The 20,803-nt window shown below is 45.9% G+C and overlaps 1 protein-coding gene across 3 annotated transcripts in view; it reads left to right on the forward strand.

Annotated features, from left to right (window-relative positions):
• LOC142896975 (tetratricopeptide repeat protein 28-like) overlaps window positions 1-20,803 on the forward strand; it is a 186,768-nt gene that overhangs the window by 67,323 nt on the left and 98,642 nt on the right. The window lies entirely within an intron of this gene.

Consider the following 20,803-nt stretch of genomic DNA (forward strand, 5'->3'; position numbering starts at 1 on the left):
CACTCCGCTGTGAGTGTGAAGATGGATTTTTTTTTGTTGTTTTGAATAGCAAGGGGCAAATGCAAAGATTGATTTATGTGTGCAACAGACCATTTGTTATGTGCACCTCCAAGCCTCGGCGTACTCATTTCTGATTTGCCACAGCTTTCCATCACCACCCCAGCGACTCTGTTCGAGCAAATGGGGCTATGTTGGAGTTTATCGAGGTCATTGTTCCAGGGGTGTGGTCAGCTGCTCTTGGGGCTCAGGAGGTGCCTGCCTCTGGTTAACTCCACAGAAAAGAAAGGCGACCTGAATTTACAGACCACATCAATAGGAGGAAATTTCCTTGTTCTATGAAGTGGAACCGTCGTTGGCTGCTCCCTAAGCTCCACTCTTTACATTCTTTGCACCGAGTTAAGCTTCTGTATTATGGACTTATTCCTGCATATGTAGAAAAGAGCCAGTGATTAAGATAAAAGATAAGTTAAAACATGTAAAAAAAACAAAAAAACAACGACATGCACACTCTTCTTTGTTTCACAACATTTATCAGAGGACAGCTGCCAAAACCACAGTTCCTACATTCCTTTACAACTCCGCTCTGGATTGCTTCCAGTTGGGTGGGTGTCCTATCTGTTCACTCCGCAGACCCTGCAGCTGTCTCCAGCCAGCGCTGTATGTTGTGACAGACATTTGCTGCTAGTGTCTCTCTAAAAAGAGCTTGGCTTTTCAGCCTGGATGGAGACGTGTGAAGAGCATCACTAATACCACCCTGCCTTATGATGACGCCCCTAAATCCTACTAATTCCGTCTCCCCCTTTGTCCGAGATGGGATTCATAAGCCCTCCTTTGAAGGCTCAATTTTCCAGGAGCACGTCCATGGCTTTTCTGTGGCCTTCATCTAGCCAGGCCTTGGCATTCCGTTCTGGAGTGATGGCTGGGTCTCTCACCCGAGTGGACAGTACCAGGTTCTTGAGTGGTTTATGATGGTAAAAATCTTTCGGAAAAATCTGAACTAATTAACCCCTGCTATCCTGGCAGGGGTTAATAAATGGCATGTTGGAAAAGAAAGAAGCCATCAAGTCAGAGTGCCATTCTCCTACTTAGGTCAAGGAATATATTTTTCCGGCAGTGCAGCACTGCAGCAGAGACTCACACAAGCCAACTCAGTCTAGTCCTTCTCCAAGGGTCAGAGATACAACAAACCGCAGAGAGCAGATTGTTTTAGTTCCCCTTGCTGTCTGTCTGGACTGCCTGGCTCTGCCCTGCCTCCCCATTCTTTTACTCCCATGCTGAATGTGGAGCCCAGAAAGGCTTTTACTGCTGGCTGTAAAATCCTGCAGAAAAAGAAGAAGGAGAAATGGTGAGGACGACCTGCTGAGCACTTCCCATCTCTGGCTCTGTGGTGGTGGTTTAGCTGCCGTTCGGTTATGGACCCTTTGGATTATTTATACAAGGCTTACACTGGGATACTTTTGTCGGGCATATGTTGATACTTGGTTATGTACCGTATGCAGGCAAGAAACACGTCTGTATTCTCCATGGGCTTCTCTCCATTGGGAGATTTCTGATTCCAGCTTCTCTAACAAGGAACACGGACACGAGGTGATTGACAGGAGCTCAGAGATGGATCTGTAACGATTGCATATGATTGCATACCAAACCTCCATGGTCCAACCCCCTTACAGCCCTCGGACTTAAACGTTCACATACCTCATCAATTATTTTTCTTCCTCATAGTATCTGTTTCTATTTGATAGAGCCATCTATATGTACAGTAGAGTTAAATCTTTGCCCCTCCCATCTAACCTGAACTCTCTGTGTCTCACCCCTCAGAGCGTTTCCTCCTGCTGTGTGCGTGGTTACGGCTGTCTGCTTCCAAAACCCAAAATGGTTAAACTTGTTTTATGTACGACTTTGTGTCGCCTTCCATCTGTTGTAGATGTTCCTTGAGCCTAAATACCCCCCCATCACCTTCCCCCCTTGCTTCATCAAATTTCTTGCTACCCATTTCTCTATCCTCAGAAAACACAGCACGCTCTGTGTATTTGTGTTGTTTTTTTAAATTCTCTTTTTTTGCATTTGTCTTCTACTGAAAGAAAATTGTCGCCATGACAAGTGAACGATGCCCCCCCGTGTCATATAGGGCGTGATTTATGAAAACTGCGTCATCACCGTCATCAATCAGAAACACTGCAACACTGTATCTCCTGCCTCTCCCCCGTAGCCTGCTACTCCCCTCCTCCACCTTTCCCTCTTGATCTGTATTCCAGCAACTGGGGGTCAGAGGCCACATTCTAGCATGCATTGTTCTGCAGTCTGGAGAGTGCTCCAGTTACCACTGTGAAATCTCAAGCATCAGCGTGTTCTCAGCCGTTTAAATATACTGCGCGGGGCCGAGCACTTCTGCAGCGGGGCGCGCCAGGCACGACACGACGTCTGCGGTGTGACGTTACATTATTTTAGGTAATGACCACCTTTATTGGCACGTAAAAAACGTGTTTGCCGCCTTTGCCATCTGTCTGGGTGTTCTGCTTGATGAAATCACGCGTGTTGAAATCTAACGCTTGCCTGTCATCTGCAATATTAAATAAATAAAAAAACTGGTCTGTGCACTCATTCCAGCTGCTCCACTGAGGGCGGTTAAAGAAAGAAAAAAATCCATCATCAGGCAAAGGAACAAAAGACTATAACTTGGTGCACAACAGTTGGTGTAACGCTTCAGGTGTGAAATTAACCTCCCCATTTACATTTGGGAATAAGTGTAAGCCCCGTACGCATTGTCTCTCTATGAACAATGTTGTCTTTTTTTTCCAGAGCGGGCTGCAGCTGCTGCGGCAGCATTTGCCAGGAGTAACGCTGCAACAGTATAGTGTAGTACAACGGCCCCATTAGGCGCGGATGAAGCCAATGTGCAGCTCAGGTGCTGCTGACTCAGACTTGCAGAGCCTCGTTGTAAAATGAATGGGTGTATTATAACACAGAGACACTCAAAGGTTTCTCGTTTGTTGCTGCTGGGCAGTGAGCAGTTTTACAACAGCACCCCGGGGACGTTATTGTAACACAGCCTGGCCAGCTGGCACTGGGACACGTGAAGTTATCCGTGCCCGAGTCTGTCAGCGAAACATGGCTGCATGTGTCCATCAGACTTTGAGGAACAGCAGCAGACGGCCTCGCGCAGCTGAAAGCGCCGTGACAATTGTCACCCCGAGGTGCGGTGGGGTTTTTTCTGTTCCATTCTGGACCCGCTGAGGCGTTGTAATATTTATAGCAGGGGCTCCCAAACTTTTCCTTGCCACGGCCCCTCAAACAGCATTAGCTTCTGGCTGGGAACCCCCTTTGCAAATCAACAGAAAATGATACAAAATATGTAAACTTCTTTTTTTTTTTTTTGCTATTCAATAATTGTTACATTTGTTTAGAATAAGAATGATATCAACCTACATGTTGATGATCATGGCCATTTTTCTGTAAGCCAAAATGTCACACACGACGCCTGAGCAATGTTTTTGACAGACAGGCAATCGTATAGTATAATATTATAGATTATATTTAATAATTATGATTACCAATAATTAGATTACATTTGATCATAATAATACTTAAAAGACAATTCAATTCTATCATTTATTTATTTATTTTCATTTTTTTTCTTATCCTCTCTCCAATTTTCTGTGGCTCCCCTGGCGCCCCCTGCCTCTAGGGGGACGTGGCCCCCACTTTGAAAACCAATGATTTATTGCACTGCAGTTCCGCACATACTAAAACAGCTATCGGCTCGAGAAATCATATGAATTCACTCGAGCCCCTCAGCCGCACTGGCTGCTTTTTGAGCTAAGCTGTTGACATTTACGCAGGCAGACTCACTTCCCCCTCAGCCCCGCCGTTCCGTCGCCCTCGTTCACCCCGTCCGTGCGTCGTGCCGCTTTTCTCTCCGAGCTAACAGAGGAAGGCCTCAGGCAAGAGCAGGTGCAGGCCGCCGCGATGCTGACGCACACATGAGCGGCTGTGCTCGAGGGAGACTCGCTGGCACGGCTCGCCGTGAAGCGAGCTCGGATTGTTTGTCGGCGGGGAGGAAAAACATCGACAGCGCAGGGTTGTGCTGGTGCGGTTGGACTCGAGAACGAGCAGGTGTTTTAGAAATTAAAGGAGTCCTCCGCGTGCCAGCGTGCAGACAGGCCCCCATGAGCAAAGTCAAATCTGCCGACAATGTCGGCTATTTGGTTGCCAGTTTCTGAAGTGTGTCTGGTTGGCTCTGTGTTCAGGCTCTAATAAGTCGGTTTGCGCCTGTTGCCGGGATTCCGGGCTTGATTAAATTATATTGTTCAAAGCCTTAATCTGCCGAAATGTTCCCAAAATCCCTCCGCAAAGATGTTTTTTTTCCTTCCCATTCTAAGACATTAATCATTGGGAATAACTTTATGCTAATAAGATTGATAGTTACTTTTCAAGACCTCCGGTACGTCGGCATTAAAGTAACAGTTTGTAAAAGCCAGCATGACATGTAATCTCTTGCTGCTCCTATTTCAGCTGCGTCTCCTCTCCTTTTTGTTATTTATTCAGTCTCTGCTTTGTTCTGGAAAATAAGAATTGACTTGACATTTGAAATGGAATTCTAATCAACGTGAGAGACAAATGCAATGGCTCCGTGATTGAGCTGTCAATCTCACGACTGGCGGCAAGACGGGCTTTGAGAAAATAGAATTTCTTTTTTTGTATTTTTTTTTTTTTTTTGAAAATAAATTCTATATTATACCGGAGAGGAATTTGAAACTGATGGATAACAGCACAACGCTGATCAGGGTGCCAAATTTCGGGCGGTGCCTTCCCTCGTTGAAAGCACGTGTTCCTTTTTGTAAATGGAGTTTGTCAAGGCTTTGAGGCACACAGACAGATGGACTGGCAGGATGACAGATAATAGAGACGCGAATGTGGCGCGCGACACTCCTTCTCAGACACCTCTTTGACTGTTATCACACTCACTTGTCCCCACTTCCATAAAGAGCGGCTCGTTCGCTACCTACTTCTGGTTTCCTGCCATGACGGAAATTGCCACCCCGACACCGGATCCGCTTCTCTCAGGAAACGTACACAAAACACCCGGGCAGAAAGACGTCCTCAAACCCTTTTTTTCTGCTTCCGTGTTTTTTTGTCATCAGCTATTGACGCCGTTGTCTCAATCAGAGTCTGTCTTTAAGTGCTTTCCTGTTTAGGAAATTAGCGTCAAATGATCTTGTTGGAGTGGCCGTGTCTTCAGGGCCTGCGCGATGGTGAGTCCGGGGGGATTTGTGAGAGGATTCAGATTGGAGGTTGTTGAGAGGTGGGGGTTTTGGTGGGTTGGTATCAAACCTGATTAGAATACGGTTTGAGTTAATTAACTCAGATTTTCGCCCCTCGCTCGCTGTCTACACGTAATATCATGACTGATGGTGGGTTTCCCTATCAAATCCAGCAACACCTGATGCCATGAGAAAGGAAGGGAAGGGTTGAGGTGGCTAGTGATACCCTCCTGGTAGCCCACCAACGTGGTTGTTTGATTTTGAACAGATATGATGTCGGTACACTCAGAGCTCAGTGTTTCAACCAGCCTGGGGCGCTTCCTCTGCCACTGGGGACGCCAGAGATGCTGTAAGTGTCTTGTTGTTGTTAATTCTACAGAGGCTGAATCCTGCCTCAGACACAGGTTGTGTGATCCAAGAGGGATTTATATGTCACTGGGACACTGACTGAAATAACGCAACATGATCTGATAATGTGAAAACAAAGCTTAACAACCAGTTAGGCTAATATTTGTGCAGAATTGCTGGATGGTCCATTCTGATAAAAGTGGCAACACACTGCATTCCATCATCCAGTCAGGCTAATGTACAATATATTTGTACTGATTTTGTTTGAACAAAAGAACCTCATAGGTTCCCATTAACAGGAATTTATCACTTTATGCTCAATACAGATTTGTGTTTGTATCAATCTTGCTGTTTCAATGTGTTATAGTTGCGCTATCAGCTTGACTCTATTTCATTCTTCTCTGCCACTGGATTGGCACTAGTTACAGCTGTCACCGGCAGCCCTGCTTTCTGTATCGGTATACGCACTAATGTGTTCTTGCTTTATGAATTTCACACATTCTGTCTTCCCAATGCGAATCAAATTATTCAGCCTTTTTAAAACAAAAACAAAAACCACATGCAGTATGTTTTTGTTGTTCACATGGGCACCAGTTCATAATGTTCCTGTGAACATTATTCACAGAAAAAGCAAAACAACAAGTCGTTGTGTAACCTTTTTTTTTTGTACCTTTGTTCTCCCTTTGCCAGATTTGTTTTCACTTTGGGCGCCCACTTTGAGATGGCTTCATTGTTTGGTTAAGGGGTGGGAGGGTTTTCGAGGAGACATGAGTGACACCACCCATTAGTGACTCCCAGGGTGAATTTTCTTCTTTCTCTTGAAAACACAGAATTCAAATGACATAATTGTCATTTCCATAATGCTACATGTCTCTCAATACATTTCCGTTTACTGGCCAGTTCTGCGATCTTGGAACCAAAGGTCACCTTTGGTTCCTGATTGTGTGCACTGACAGCGAGGACCTCCTAATCTTATAACGCGATTGGTTAAACACAAGTCCTGTCGCGCTTTATTTTCAAGAGTGAAGTATTGTTTGTAATTACTGTATCAGAGAGAGGATAATAGTGGGCTACTGGGTATTCCAGCTGCAGCAGAGTCCCCAGGCATAATTGTGAACAGATGGCAGAGAGCCACTCACGTTCATTTCTGTCTTCCTTCCTTTGTTCTGTCTGTTCTTCCGTCACCTCAATATCTCTCTTTCAAACTTCCCTCAGTGTGGAAAAGTTCTCGGTGCTGACAGCCTCTTTCGTTTCTGCATGTTGAATATCTGAGCAGCTCTTGTCACCGAGGCTGATTGGGAAGATCAAGCGCCGCTCTTCAACTCCCGTCTCTTTGTAAACGAGAAAGTTAAAGGCCAGAACTGCAATCCAAGCACTCCTGCCTGCCCGCAGAGATGACGAACATGTTAGTGCTTACGTCTTGGTTTGCTTGGTCTCACATCTTGTTCTCCTTTTTTTTTTTTTTTCCTCTTTGACTAAATTCAACCCCCCCCCACTTCACACCCCCGTCTTTCCCACATCTACCTCTACGTATCATCTGTGCTCCATCTTTATGTCGGCGTCTCTGAGGAAGAAACAGCCTTTAGCTGTAAATTGGCCCATTTCTCACATTTCATTTCCAAAAGTTGAGGCAGGTAGCTATGAATTCATTAGCCTCCTTGGGTCCCTGGAATGAAAATATTCAAGCCTTTTCTCAAATCGGCCACAAAATCTCTTTTCCTTTGTTGCATTTCGCTGTAGCCCTTCGGCATGTGTTCTCAACATCTCCCGTAGTGGTCATTAAATGAAACAGAAGCAGACAGGTAACACAGGGTGTTTTCCAGCACAGCAGCACTGAGTGGTTTCCTAAGTGTTGAAAAACACCAGAACATTCCCATTATTCTGCAGATGTCTAAGTCCGTGAAAGCATAAAATTAGATATCTGTGGAGCATAAAATTAATTCTGAGACCTCTACAAAAGGTCAAAGGATATTTTGAACTAAACCCACGATTAGCTTCTTGTTTGACATACAATGTTAATGCTTGGTAAGAAGTTACCCAGTGTGGAATTGGTATGTCCAGTCACACATTAATCCAGCTTTGAAGTCTTTTTAAGTCTTTTGTGACCTACTGAGGATTACGGACGAATTTGCCATATTGTTCTGACGCATGCACATAACATTTCAGTCATTAATTCGTGATTCGTGCTCACTAAGAATTCCGTTATTGTGGCAGTCTGTTTCAGGCCCTTTTTTTCTCTTCTGGTCATCACTCCCTGCGGTTGGAGATTAGGGAAAAGGAGGCTACAGCAGCCAATTACAGTTGTATCTTTGTCCCGCCGTAGAGTCCCCACTGTCTGCAGCCCCTCTCTTCAGTCTGAAAAGTATCCTCTTTGCTGCGGCAGCCTAATTTGTCAAGATCACTCATTCCAGATTGGCGTCACTTTGAGTAGGGGGCTGATGTCTGCCTTTCAGAGAGCAATGATTGCAGCGAAGGCGGATTAAAAAAAAGCCAAAATGCAGAGGATCCTTAATCTCTTTTGAAGAGTCGTACCTCCCCTTGGTTTTCTGCACCTCCTTATCTCATGATCCCATTTCCCTTTCATTCAAGGTCTTTTGGCGCCCTATTGACCTCTCCTCTTTTACTCCTTGATTTCCTTCACTCTTGATGTCCGTCCAGCTCTTCATTATCTCTTCCCTGTCGGGTCCCCCAGTGCACCACCACTCCCTACCCGTTTTCCTTCTTTCCTCGTTCCCCTCCTGGCACGAGGCTCTCTTCTTTAATGTGCGGACGACACTGCATCGACCCCATGTAAATATGTAGGCTAATCTGGGCTTTCATTAGTTTGTGTACATGAATATTGCATGACTGGCTCTCCTGTGCTGGTCCAGATTAGTTTCCACTCTTTCCCCCTTGGTTAATTGAAACCCATGACTATGACTGACTGCAGTCAAGAGTCGTGCTCCCAAAAGCTCTTTTCTCAGCCTGCACGCTCAGGCTCCTCTGATCTCCCCTTCCTTCTACCCTCTTGTCCGTCAAAAGCCTTCCCCCATCCACCCTTTTTTTTAAGTGGACACCAATCAAAAGGCTCTTATGGAAGAGGCCGAGCAAAGTGTCGGGAAATGAGGTCAAGTGTTCAGACTGACCGACCTTCAAGACAACGGCGCCCACCACATCACAGTGTGACAGCCTGTGAGAGTGTGGAAAGGAAAGGGCTTGCTGGGATGAGTTGTAATTGGACGGGGATACCACAGAGTAGATGAAGCATTTAAGACTTGGACCTGTCCGCTTGCAGGGCGTGAAGGGTGTGACGTGCGCCTCTGTTGCTTCTCGGCAGCAAAATAAGCACCGGACACACACAATGTTAATACATTTTAGAAACAGACTGATAATAGATTTTGTTGGCTTGACTTGCGATTTACTGTACAATTGCATTCAATACATTAGAAATGGTGCATGTCCATATTATTACTTACCATTGTGATTCAGTTTGTGCTTTTAAGTGATATAGTATTAATTCCAGAATACTTTTAAACATGTCTTTGCATATTAATGAGTCTTATTGCAACATTGATCTTTCAGATCTGACAGGTCGCAAAACAACACAAAATGTATCGATGTAAGGAACGTTCTCTTAAAGGCTGTTTCTTAAATTCCTCAAAGTGATAATAAACATGCTGATGTAAGGCAGCAAAAATATTTTCAACTGGTCTGTAGAAGAGATTCTCTTGGTAGTTAAAAAATTTAATTAGTATTCTCTTTATTGTTGCCTTTGCCACTTCTTCTCTGTGCAGTGAAGACATGAGGAGGAACTAATCAAAACTTAGTTTGAATTCTACTTCAGTAATTATGTGGCACAGTGCGTCTGAAGAGTGCTGATACTAATACATCAATAATAGGGTGATATCAGTCGATATATATTATGGAGAGGAATATATCAGCCGAGCCTTAATATAAACTTAATCCATAATTAATTTCTGGTTGGAGAAATTCAGGACAGCACGAGCACGTGGAAACGAGTCGGATCTCAGTTAATAATTTTACACTCTGCTTTTTTCTTCTCCTTTTTTTTTTCCTTTTCAAAGCTGGTTGTTCAAATCTTCAGAAGAGTGTCTGTGGGCTGCTATTTTAAACAGCAGGCCTCTCGACTCTATATCTGATTCTGTGTTGTGACTCGGGGACATGGGGGGGCTGAGCTGAGGCTGAGGGTGTCGAGACTTTTTTTTTTGAAACAAGGTCCTCTGTGTTGCCCCCGGACACGTTCCCCCTGTCAAGCAGCTAATTTTATGCAACCCTCATCATGCCTGTGGAGCAGAAAAAGAGACAGATAATATCACCAGGATGGTGCCGAAGAAGCAGGAAATTGAGTGGAAACGCAAAGCAGGGAATAAAAGCAAGCAGTATATATCGCTATGGTAGCGTGTTTTTTTTTTCCTGTTCCAAGTTTTTCTGTGTTTCTCACGTTGGTGCCGAGAGACTGGGAGTCATTTATGTGCTTGTGCATGTGATGTTGCCAGATCAGCTGAGGAAGATGTGCGTGTGTGTCTTTTCACCGAAAGCACCTGAGAATGCCTCGAAGGCTGGCGAGTATTTAACTAATCCTGCAAGCTGCTTGTTGAAATTTAAAAAAAAATAAATAAAAATAAAATGTTTTTCAGTCAAATAAATACTTTCCAGCTTGGTACAGCTGTGTAATCAGAGACAAAAATATATTTTCTACCTTGACCTTGAGGGCCAACATGTGTGGGAGTCATAATATTTTTTTATATTATTTTTCAACGTCCTATTTTCCTCCTGCCTCGGTTGAAAAAAACAACAACATAAAAAGCTCTGCACTGTTTCCCCGTTGCTCTCCCTGTGCCTGTTAGATTTAAGCACCGTCTCAGTTCCCACCTCATGATGCCACAACGCTGGCTTCAGAAAATGGAAATGAGGCTCCTAGTGGCAGAGTGTCAAAGAGCAGCAGATTGAACATTAACTTGAATGGTTGAGCAAATGTTTGCAGATTTTCTTTTTTTTTTTTTTAAATTCAAATTAGCGCAGAAATTTGGCACGAGAGCCGGCAGCGCAACGAGAACGCTGCCATGGACACCTGCTCTATTAACCCCCACATGATGTGTTTGTGTGCCTGCTTGTTACTGCATGAATTATCTCAAGTGTGGGGCAGCATTTATATTATGTGTTTTGTGTGCTAAGCTCAGTGGTAATTGTTAGGGAATGGTGAAAAAAACAACCCACATTCTTCAGCATCTCTTTTCTGGCATTTTTGTGCTTTGTCTGTGTTTCCCCCAAAGCAAAGTTCACTTTCTAGCCCGACAATGAATCCCAAAACCCAAGCGAGGGAAGGTCTGCTCAGCTTGACATTAGACAGCATTATTTATGGTGCGTGTGGCTGTCGCTGCTGTTTGACTTACCACAGGGTCACAGGATGTGGGTGGATTTGGATGCTACTTTATCACACTCTCCTCACCATTCTTAATCGGGTCACGTCCCACCCTGTCACTGCACTGGGTCACCTCTGCTATCTGCATCTGTATCTGTATGTGTCTGTATACACGGTATATACTGTATACGTGTAATTGCAAAACGCCACTTGATACTATTGACTAGGACCACACACACGGTCCCCTCAAGACATCGATTGCGTGCGCATGCGTGTGTGTGTGTGTGTGTGTGTGTGTGTGTGTGTGTGTGTGTGTGTGTGTGTGTGTGTGTGTGTGTGTGTGTGTGTTGGAGGGACAAGTAGCTAAACACATGTTGCTCTCATGTTATGTGCTTCCTTCAGTGATACGTGTAATGCAATAAGTTAATAATAAACACATTTTAAACTGTCAGTCGATATTCAAGGAATTACCAACAGCCGCTCACAGGTGGCCTGTGTCTCAGCTGCAGATTAGCCAACAAGGAGAACTTCTCTGTCTATTCATGCAACGTGAATTTAATGATGTTACACAATCTTGGACGTGTTAGTTGTTTATTTTTCACAAGAAATAAAGAAGAAAAAAAAAAACTAAACTTCTTCTGTTCTTATCCAGGATGTGTGGTGACCGCCTTTAATTTGCTAAAACAATCACTTTTGAAGAAAAAAAAAATCTGGATGGAACATTGCACGTGCAGAAGGGAGCATGTGGGGTGACTACTGAAAAAAAAAAATGCAACACTTGGACACTCAAGAGTAATTTGTTTCGCAGCATATGACAAATACATGCAGTGGACAAATAATTGTTCCACCACTGTCGATTCGGAATGAAACCGCTCTCGGGGAAACAGTTACACTACAGTTTTATACAAGCGCTTAGATGAGAACTAGAGGTGTTTGTTTTTGGGCCTGATCCAGTCTGCGACCTGCAGACCCACACCTCTGGATAATTCACATTAATCAGATTTTGCGCGCTGTTGGCCAAGACATGTAAACACACTTTGGTGCGTGAAATCTGCCGAGTGCCCCTTAGAACTTGGAGGGCTAACTCCATGTGATCTGCTGTATAAACAGCTGCGCCGCAACAGTGTCATAACAAAGCCTGCCCTTGTGTGAATATGTGATGTTACAGCTTTATGGTACGCGGCGCTTGAGCCGCAACCCCCTCCTCTCCTCCCTGTCCTTGGCCGCTTCAGAGGCTCCGGCTGTGGCTGCCCGGTCGCTCTGCCGGCCTCCCAGTAAAGCCATGACTGATGGGATTCACGAGCCTCCTCTGAGGATGATGCGTTCGTGTGTGCATTTTTTTTTTCACCTTTGCCACTCGGTGTGCGCGTGTTTCTGATCCCTGGATTCGACCTGAGCCTGGCAGAATGTTCTTGCTTGTATTTTTAGCATTTGGGAATGCACCGTCGTGTGATTTAACAGGAAAGAGTGCAAATGTCTGCGGCTCTCCGTCACCGGTGTGCCTTGACTAGGCCTGGGCCGGCTAGATATCATGTCAGCCGGGTATTAAATGTTTAATGATAGTGGATGTAGAAGATTGCCTTCTGCTTGTCCTGATTAAATATTTAGCGGTAGCTGAATAGCGCATTTGACATTGCGAAGTGCTGGGGGAGCGGGCAAAGTGTAGATACATGACTGACTGCTTAGTTTGGTTGTCACAGCGGCGCAACTGGGACCTTGTCTGTGTCAAAACTGGTGGCAGACACACACTGGGGCGGTTATATTTAGCCTTGTCCTTCTAAACACAGCCCTTTTTCCTCTCTAGACAGCAGAATCCTGATGACGACAACTTCCCTTTGTCCTTTTTGCTGCAGGAGACTCTAGATGAGGATAAAAAAAAAAAAAAAAAAAAGCCATTACACTCGCCATTGTAGATGTCCATCATGTACCTCACATCCGTCTTGATGGAAGCGGCAAATCTTGTCAATTAAAAAAAGAAAGAAAAAAATCCCCCGTAAAATGGAGTGTGCATTAAGTTTAAAAAGTGTTCCCAGCCACGGTAGGAGAGATGGAGGTTGAATTCAATTTCCATCTGGTAAAGCCTGCAAAGTGCAAGTACAAAGACAGGCTTTGGATTAATACCTTAAAAATCAAAGAGCCTCTTGCGCGGCAAATAGCACGATCCATTTCCCTGACATCTTTGTCCAGAGACGGAGTGGAAAAGACTGGCAAAGCAGTTGCGCTTTATGGGTTAGCGATAATGCTTTATAGTAGATGCTGACAGAATCTGTGGAGTTTTATTCAGGTCTTTGACAGCTCGGGAGATAAAGAAGCATTTGTTTCTTCGGGGCAGATTACAGTAATGCATCACACGATGTTGCTTTTGGCAGTGGCAACATGAAATAACATTTGCAATACATAAATCCAACAAGTTGTTTCTTTTTTCAGCAAAAGCACGACTAAGTGGTTGTGTAATTGCTATATGAATTGATAGGATTGTGTCAACCTCTTGTCTTGCCTTGCTTAAGGTTTGAGGCTGCCGAAAGTCACCCCTCAATTTGTTGTCATTTGAGACAGAAATGGAACACCAAAACACCAAATATTAGTAAATGTGAACCTGAATCTGAAACATGGGACTTGTAGCTACAAGTAGATAGCCGCTGCTATCTACTTGAAGAGAGATGCACCTTCTGTTTTATATACAGTGTTAAAGTTTGCAACATTAACACCATTGTGTTTGTTTATCTCATTGGTATATTTTCACATTGCAAACTAATGAAATTAGTATAAGGAGCCAGCTGTAGAATTTTGCAAATCGGTACCTAGTCATGTAGACACTTGAACTTCAGACTGTCTTAAAAATAGTGGAAACTATACAGTAAGCTGATGAAACAGGAGTTGAGCTTCAAAAACCTCTTCAATTGTATAGCCTTTGTTTCCTTTTACCATATCAGAAGTATATCCTCTCATAGTAGACATAAGGAGACACTTGGTCACGCCCTGCGGCACTTTATACTGTTGAAAGCCTTGACACAGTGGAGACATGAACACAGAGACATGCTATGCGGCGAGACATGATGCGTTCCACTGAGGTTTACAACATACTGCACACCCTGGCCCGCACTTCCATGTTAACATCTCAGGAGCAGAGTCCAATTCCAAGTCCGTGTCTCCAAAACAAAGTCTGGAACAGCTGAGGCAGAGAGAGAGGAGAGGAAGAGGAGAGGCAAACGTATCCCAGCTGCGGAACGTTCCCTCTGGTCAGCGGAGAGAAAGACGAAAGTTGGAACTTATCACGTCGGCCTTGACAGGCCTGCACCGATGGCCTGTTGGACAACCTAGAGAGGGATGTCGAGGGAGTGATCAGAGGAGAAGAAGCTCAACAGGAAGAGCCTGGAGGCAGAGGGAACCTTCTGCTCCACAGTCTGCCTCTGAAGAGACAAACACTCGGAGGATGAAAGTCCACCATGTGATCACTGCCTGACCTCAGTAATGCCTCGTGACGTTTGTTATTGGCGCAATCAGAGTTTGAAGCACGGTCCAGCAGACTGAACTTCGCTTCTATGCTCGTATTTTGCCACACCTCCAACAACGGCTCAGAGTTGTGGTGCCGTCAAGGTTCTGCCGAGGCATGCCGAGAATGGCGACAACAGGGGAGCTTGCATGTGTTGGTGAAATAAAACTCTACAAGTCTTTGAGGGTTAAGCTAATGATTTTTATGTCTTGCTTGTTGTGGTCTTGCTTAAACTAATCAAATTTCAGGACTGTCTGCACTTGTGGCCTTCCCGGGTTTGCGGTCCGACTGTGATTCTCTTTTCATCGCGTGGTTCTTTGTTAGCGGTGGTATCTGTTTGTTTGTTGTACCATTTTTCTTAGGAATGTTGTTGTGCCGCTGGTTTTCATTAGCTGGACTGTGAGAGGGTGGGAGGGATTCAAATAGTCAAGCTAAAGCTGTTGGAATCGTGTTTTTTGTGTCTCATGGCTTTGAATCGTGTTGCTTTTTTCATTGGTCACTTCTGTTCCGTTGAGGCCTCAGTTCGGAAATGTAATCTACATAACATGCCCAGATGCTCCTGAAATTGGATTTTGTTTTTTTTAAATCTAAATATTAGATTTTTCCAAATGACAAAATAAATTTGCATCTTCTTCAGGTCTTATGCTGTGAGGCTACATGCAGGTGCTAAAAATTCTCCATATTGGATCAATCTAATTGGATCAAGATTATTTATTTATTTATTCCGGTTGAATTGGAGTGCACAGCTTTCTTGACATCTAATTCTTGTAGTTATCCCTCACAGTCCTGAACACAAAGGTGTGGACTGTGTCAAAAAGCAAACAACACGACACCCCTCATTGCAAAAGGGGATGTGTTGCCCAGTGTTTAGGGATCCTTGCTGGGTGGATCAAAGAAGGATAAGTGGCTAAGGTATGAGGGAGGCCTTTTAGGCCCAGTTATGGCTGGATGGTTTAGCTATAATCCGATTGAGGCCACTGGGGAGACCTGGTGTGGGCGGCATGAGGCCCTCGCAGCCAGACAACCAGCCCGCTCGCACCTGCCACTCCATTTCATCTCAATGTTCTGGCTGATTACTGACAGTAATTAAAAATTCTAATTATATCTGATTCGCTATCAAGCGGGATTTGTAGAAAATACAGATTATTAGCTGGTTTTGTTTTGGCTCAATTACCCACTCGCCTCTCGTGGGAGCAGCAGTTTGTAAGCTAGATTGCGAGCCGAGCCGGCGCGATATCTCCGGCAGTGCCCCCCCCCCCCCCCCCCCTCCACACTTCCCTCCTCCCCCATAACGTCTTCAAGTGTTTACAACAGGTCTGGCTTTTTGGTCAGGGAAATTGTGTAACCCCCTCAGAGGTCGGATCGTGCTCGGCTGTGATTAGAGGTCCTTGCGTTGAGGGGCTGCTGGGGGGACGGCAGCTAATGAATATTCAGAGGGTACATCTTATGAAAACAGATGAGCAGAGTAAAGATTTGTTGCGGCGGGCGAGCCGCAAGTGAGCCATTTGCCCAGTCAGAGTTTATTTGTACAACAATAGGTGAGGGTTCAACAAATAAAACATTCTGTCACTGGACGAATGCAGCTGGTTTCTTCTGCCGCACAGCCCTCGGATGTCGAGGATGCGCCTTGTGCACATGGCTGGTGGGAGCGGTGGCGGTTTTGGACGTGCGCATCATGTGCGAACGTACAGGACGGCGTTGGTGAGGAGCCGGCATGGCACTCCAAATGAAATAAATACATTTTGCTTCAAAATGTTTTTCTAATTGTCTTTGTATGTCTTGTTCGTCTGTGGTATCTTATTATGTCTGATGTAGGGATGTTAACACATCATTTTTAACAAATCGATTATCGATTAATTGTCGATTAAGAATTTAATCAATTAAATTGAATTAGTCGTAATTAACTGAACACCTTTTTCTGTTGCTTACACATTTTTCATTGTGAAATTTAGGTTCTTTGGAAAAATCACAGCGTATCCATTAATTGTTTATCGATCGATAAGGTCAATCAACGAACGATTAATGAATTAATCAATAATTTGCATCCCTAGTCTGATGTATGGGAAATTTGAGCCCCTCATACTCTGTAGTGTGTAGGCAGCCAACTAGGTGTTGCACTATGCAGTCAAAACCTTGGGATGAGATGCCCACACTGCGGTGGAGGGGGGACAAAGAGTCACACACTCACACCTGAAAGGCGCCATTCAAGCCAGAACCGCTGGTGGGTAGGAGCAAAACACACTGCTGAAGATGCAAATGCGTTGGATTTGGAAACTGCGTGAAAGCAATAATCGGAGCTCACGTAGTCAAGAGTTTCATTGTTTACACCATAATTGTGCTCAAGGATTTAAAAGTGGCCAAACTTGAAGAGCCGCTGCACCTGATCCAACGTGATCATTTCTCACACCAGGGACCCAATCTTTGAGAGAGACGGGGGAGGGGGCATCTTAAAGTATTCGCAGTCGTCAGTTGTTCTGAATATCAGCCAATGAAAGCCGCCGCGAGTGTGACTGCTGAGCGGTGAAATGAAGGAAAGGGCTCCTCCAGATTAAAGAAGGAGTCAATGGTGGAAACCACGAGTGGCAAAGGCAATCCGCTAACGCAATCTATTGCAGCCCATCCAACCTTGAAGGAGCTTACAATAGCCGGAGCCGTTTGCTCGGCATTAGCAGTCTTGTGTGGGATGCTGCATAATCTACCTGCCAGATTAAGATGACATGGTCATTGTCTCGAAGAGAGAATTGAATTATGGCGTGTGAAGGGGGTTTAAATGAGATTATAGCGGGGGAACTCATCCGGCATGCGTGAGATGTGCAAAGTCAGGGGCTGGTCCACCGACTGACGGCATGGTGTCTCTCTTTTATGCAAACGCGCGCTGTAATGCAGCGTAAGCTATTTTGAGCGCTCCTCCACCACCAACACCAACTAAACCTCACATTTTGGCCTATATTCCAAAGATCCACTGCACCACTTCCTTGCTCACGTCTCCAGCGGAGGACGTCACAGTTCTTGCTTTTTGTGACAGTGGCTTCAGTCACCGGGTGACTCTGTTTTCTCTGCCCACTGATGTGTTTACTGAATTGGCTTGCCAGAGTTCTCCTTACACAAGTATACGTGGCTAATCCCCAGGATGTGTGCGATTAGCTTAACTGCTCTGGAGCATATTTAGTTCATGTATCTGCTCTGTTTAAGCACAGCTAATCTGTGCGCGCCCCCAAACTGTTGAGTTCCCATGATCCTCCCCCTCCACGTTGAAATTCCACCTCGTTTGGTGTTTTTTCCTCCAGCCCTTTGTGTGTGTGTGTGTTTGTGTGCGCAACGTGTTAACCTGACTGTTGCACAGCACCTGTGGGTGCTCTTATCTCATAGGGTGCCGCTGTACGTATCAACCCTGCAGCGGAAGAAAAAACTCAGACGTTCTACGGCAGCGGCTTTCAATTTATATTTTTTCTTTATCGCCGCTGATCATCGGGCGATACGGGGGGGGAGGCTTTATGACAACAGCGATAGCATCAATTAATCCAGTTTGCGGCGTCCCCTTCAGACACGATGTAATCGCTTTCCTCAGAAGTTTGTTTTGCGCGATGCGGTACACAAACGCATTGTCTCGTCCCCGGACATGAATGGGAGGTGGGTGGATTAGAATTAGCAGATGGACTGTATTTGTATTAGGCACCGCGTCGCTAACACAGATGGAGCCAATCTGGCGCTGAGGGGCCGAGAGCAGGTTGTTGCTCACCAGGGTAGAGCCAGGCCAGGACACCCTGTCTGGGGATCCGCAGCAGCGGGGTGTCGGGGGCGGGGCCTCGAGTCTGGCCCGTCTGCACGTGTGACACGGAGGTCAGCGGCACAGGTGGCTGGAGGTAGGAGGTACCGCTCTGTTAGCGGAGGGGCGAGTAAAACAAAAAAAAGAAAAAAGTCCGGCATAAAATAGAACATTGGCTCTCCTCTGCAGAGGTGAGGAAAGCCAGGAACATAAAAGGAGAGGAAGAGGAGGGAGGTTAAAAGTTGAGGAATGCAGGCAAAGCGAGAGAGGAGGGAGGGCACGCGAGGCGAACTCGCCGAAGAAAAGAGCCCAGAACTCCTCGCAAATGTTTTGAAGTGGCGCGAATTAGTTTCCCCTCATGATGTATTCATGCCTTCTTGTTTTTTTCACGCCTTTGTTCTACGTTTCTGCTGCGTGGTTATCAGAGTCCTGAGCTCTGTGCATGGGGGAGGGGTCCGTGTTTAGGTGGGTGAGGCGCTTTTTGCATCAGGCATCCTTGGCATATCCTGCAAGAAATAATATATATATTCATATTATTCATATTCCCTCAATTTTTTTTTTGCCAAAATGTCTAAAGACGCTTTTTTTTTTTTGCTTTTTTTAAATGATGTAATTATTCCAAAAAAAAGCCCTCTGCTAATAGCGTCAGCCCTGGGTTGCAAATTCCTCTGCCTATGGAGCTCTAAATAAAAACCTGCCCTTTACGATAACAAGTTCTGCTGTTGCTGTTGTCTAAATTCTAACAAATGAGCAAGAGAGAGGTCGGATGAGTCCAACCGGGGTGATTATTGCTCATCAGGAGCCGCACTAGAAATCGATGCCAACGAGCCTTTCCTGCCCGAAAAGAGCAAACGGGAGACGGGGGACGACAGGGCGAAAAACAAGTCGGTGGGCGTCATTTCCTGTCAGTAGCAGACAGTGGGCATTCTTTTCTTTCTTTTTTTTCCAATTTCTTTTTGTCTTGTAGCAGCAGCCCTCGAGTTGAGAATTAAGAAGCGATAGAAAGATCTCTGGGACTGCCCGAGGGCTCTACAGTCAAAGAAACAGAGATGCTGACAGATACTTAGTGGGTTGTTTTAGTAGCGGTTTACAAGCGTGGCAGTTTTGGAGCAGAAGGAGAGATGAAGACTACCCGTCCCCGGAGTTTTCCAGCCTCGGCGCAGGCTTCTATTTCGGGAAGAATGTTTCTCTCAGAGTGGGAGAAGCAGTCTGTCTTTTTTTTTTTCCTTCCTCTTCTTCCTCTTCTTCTTCATTGCACCCATTACATGTCATCACTCCCGACTAATCACGTCCTGGAAATTGAGCCTGGGGAAAGAGTGCTGAGCTTGGATTTTACCCCGCTGCACTCCCCCCCCCCCCCCCACACACACACCCCAACTCCCTCCCTTCTCTCCCCTCGCCCTTCTTTCCACCGGCCTCACATTGTTTTTTCGTCGTTATCGCAGGGAAATCAGGAGCCCGCCATCCACCCCGCCCCGCCCCTCCCCCTCCTTCGTATACTATTACTTCTTTTTTGGCCCCTTTTCATTCCTCAGGCTCTCTTCCACCCCCCACCCCCCGCTCTCTGTCTGCAAGAGTCTCGCCATGCAGGGGAACGCTGCCCTGCTTGCTCTCGCACAGCGGGAGTGGATTCTCACTCGGAATTGGCCACCATCAGAAAAACGGCGACACACTCTGTTGTTCCGTGACCGCTCGCCGCTCAGCTCGCCACCCTGGCGGAGGCCTGATTCCCCTCAACCTCATTCCACCTTGTACCTTCCCCATCCCGGCCGCATATAATCTGCCCGGCCGCAGTCGGGGGGGTGGGGTGAAAGTCTGCCGTGTGCGAAGATGCTGACTGAAGTAGACACCTCCCCGTCTGGTAATTGCGTCGGCTAAATAGTACCGAGGGTGCTATCGCCGCGTGACAGGTGGTCACGAGATGCGGCGTGATAAATCGCTGCATGAGATTAGCGCCAGCGCCAGAATTGCTGCCCTGCTTGAAAAGCAAGGGAGGGGAAGGGAAGGTGTTTTTTTAAGTGGGTGCGGGGGGACTGATAAGCAAGGCGGGTGGGAAAAACGCGATTGGGCGACTTGACCGCCACGCAGTGGAGAGAAGCTTGGAGTGGCGAACTCGAGGATTCTGTTGTGGGCAGTTGTTATCTTTCAATACAACTAGACAAATAATACCAGGTTGGTGTGTGGAGTTATGGAAATCAGGTAGGGAGAGGGGGGAGTGGGCGGGGGGGCGCCGGCACGTTACACAAGTGGTCCATCCTCCAGGGTGAGAGGAGACGCTGCATTTTCATCCACATCCCATCTCTCCCATCCGCCACATTGCCACTCTCCATTTCTCACCCAGGCCATTGCACTCGTGGCGTCATTTGCGAGCGCCCGCATGGGTATACCGTGGTGCGGCGGGCGAGGGCAGGGGAGGGGCGGGGCCAACTCTGTTAGATTTGGCAGCGGCGGCGGCGACTCGTCTGACATGTTGGGGGAAAAGATTAGAGGGGTGGGAAACAGCAAATATATTCGTTATTACACTCTCATCTCGCAGCTGTAGCAATTGATTTATTTGAATTTTTTTCCTTTTT

This window comes from Nelusetta ayraudi, unplaced genomic scaffold, assembly GCF_046127955.1.
Source record: "Nelusetta ayraudi isolate G7.1 ecotype Tasmania unplaced genomic scaffold, CSIRO-AGI_Nayr_v1 ptg000058l, whole genome shotgun sequence".
In the NCBI taxonomy this organism is placed as follows: Eukaryota; Metazoa; Chordata; class Actinopteri; order Tetraodontiformes; family Monacanthidae; genus Nelusetta; species Nelusetta ayraudi.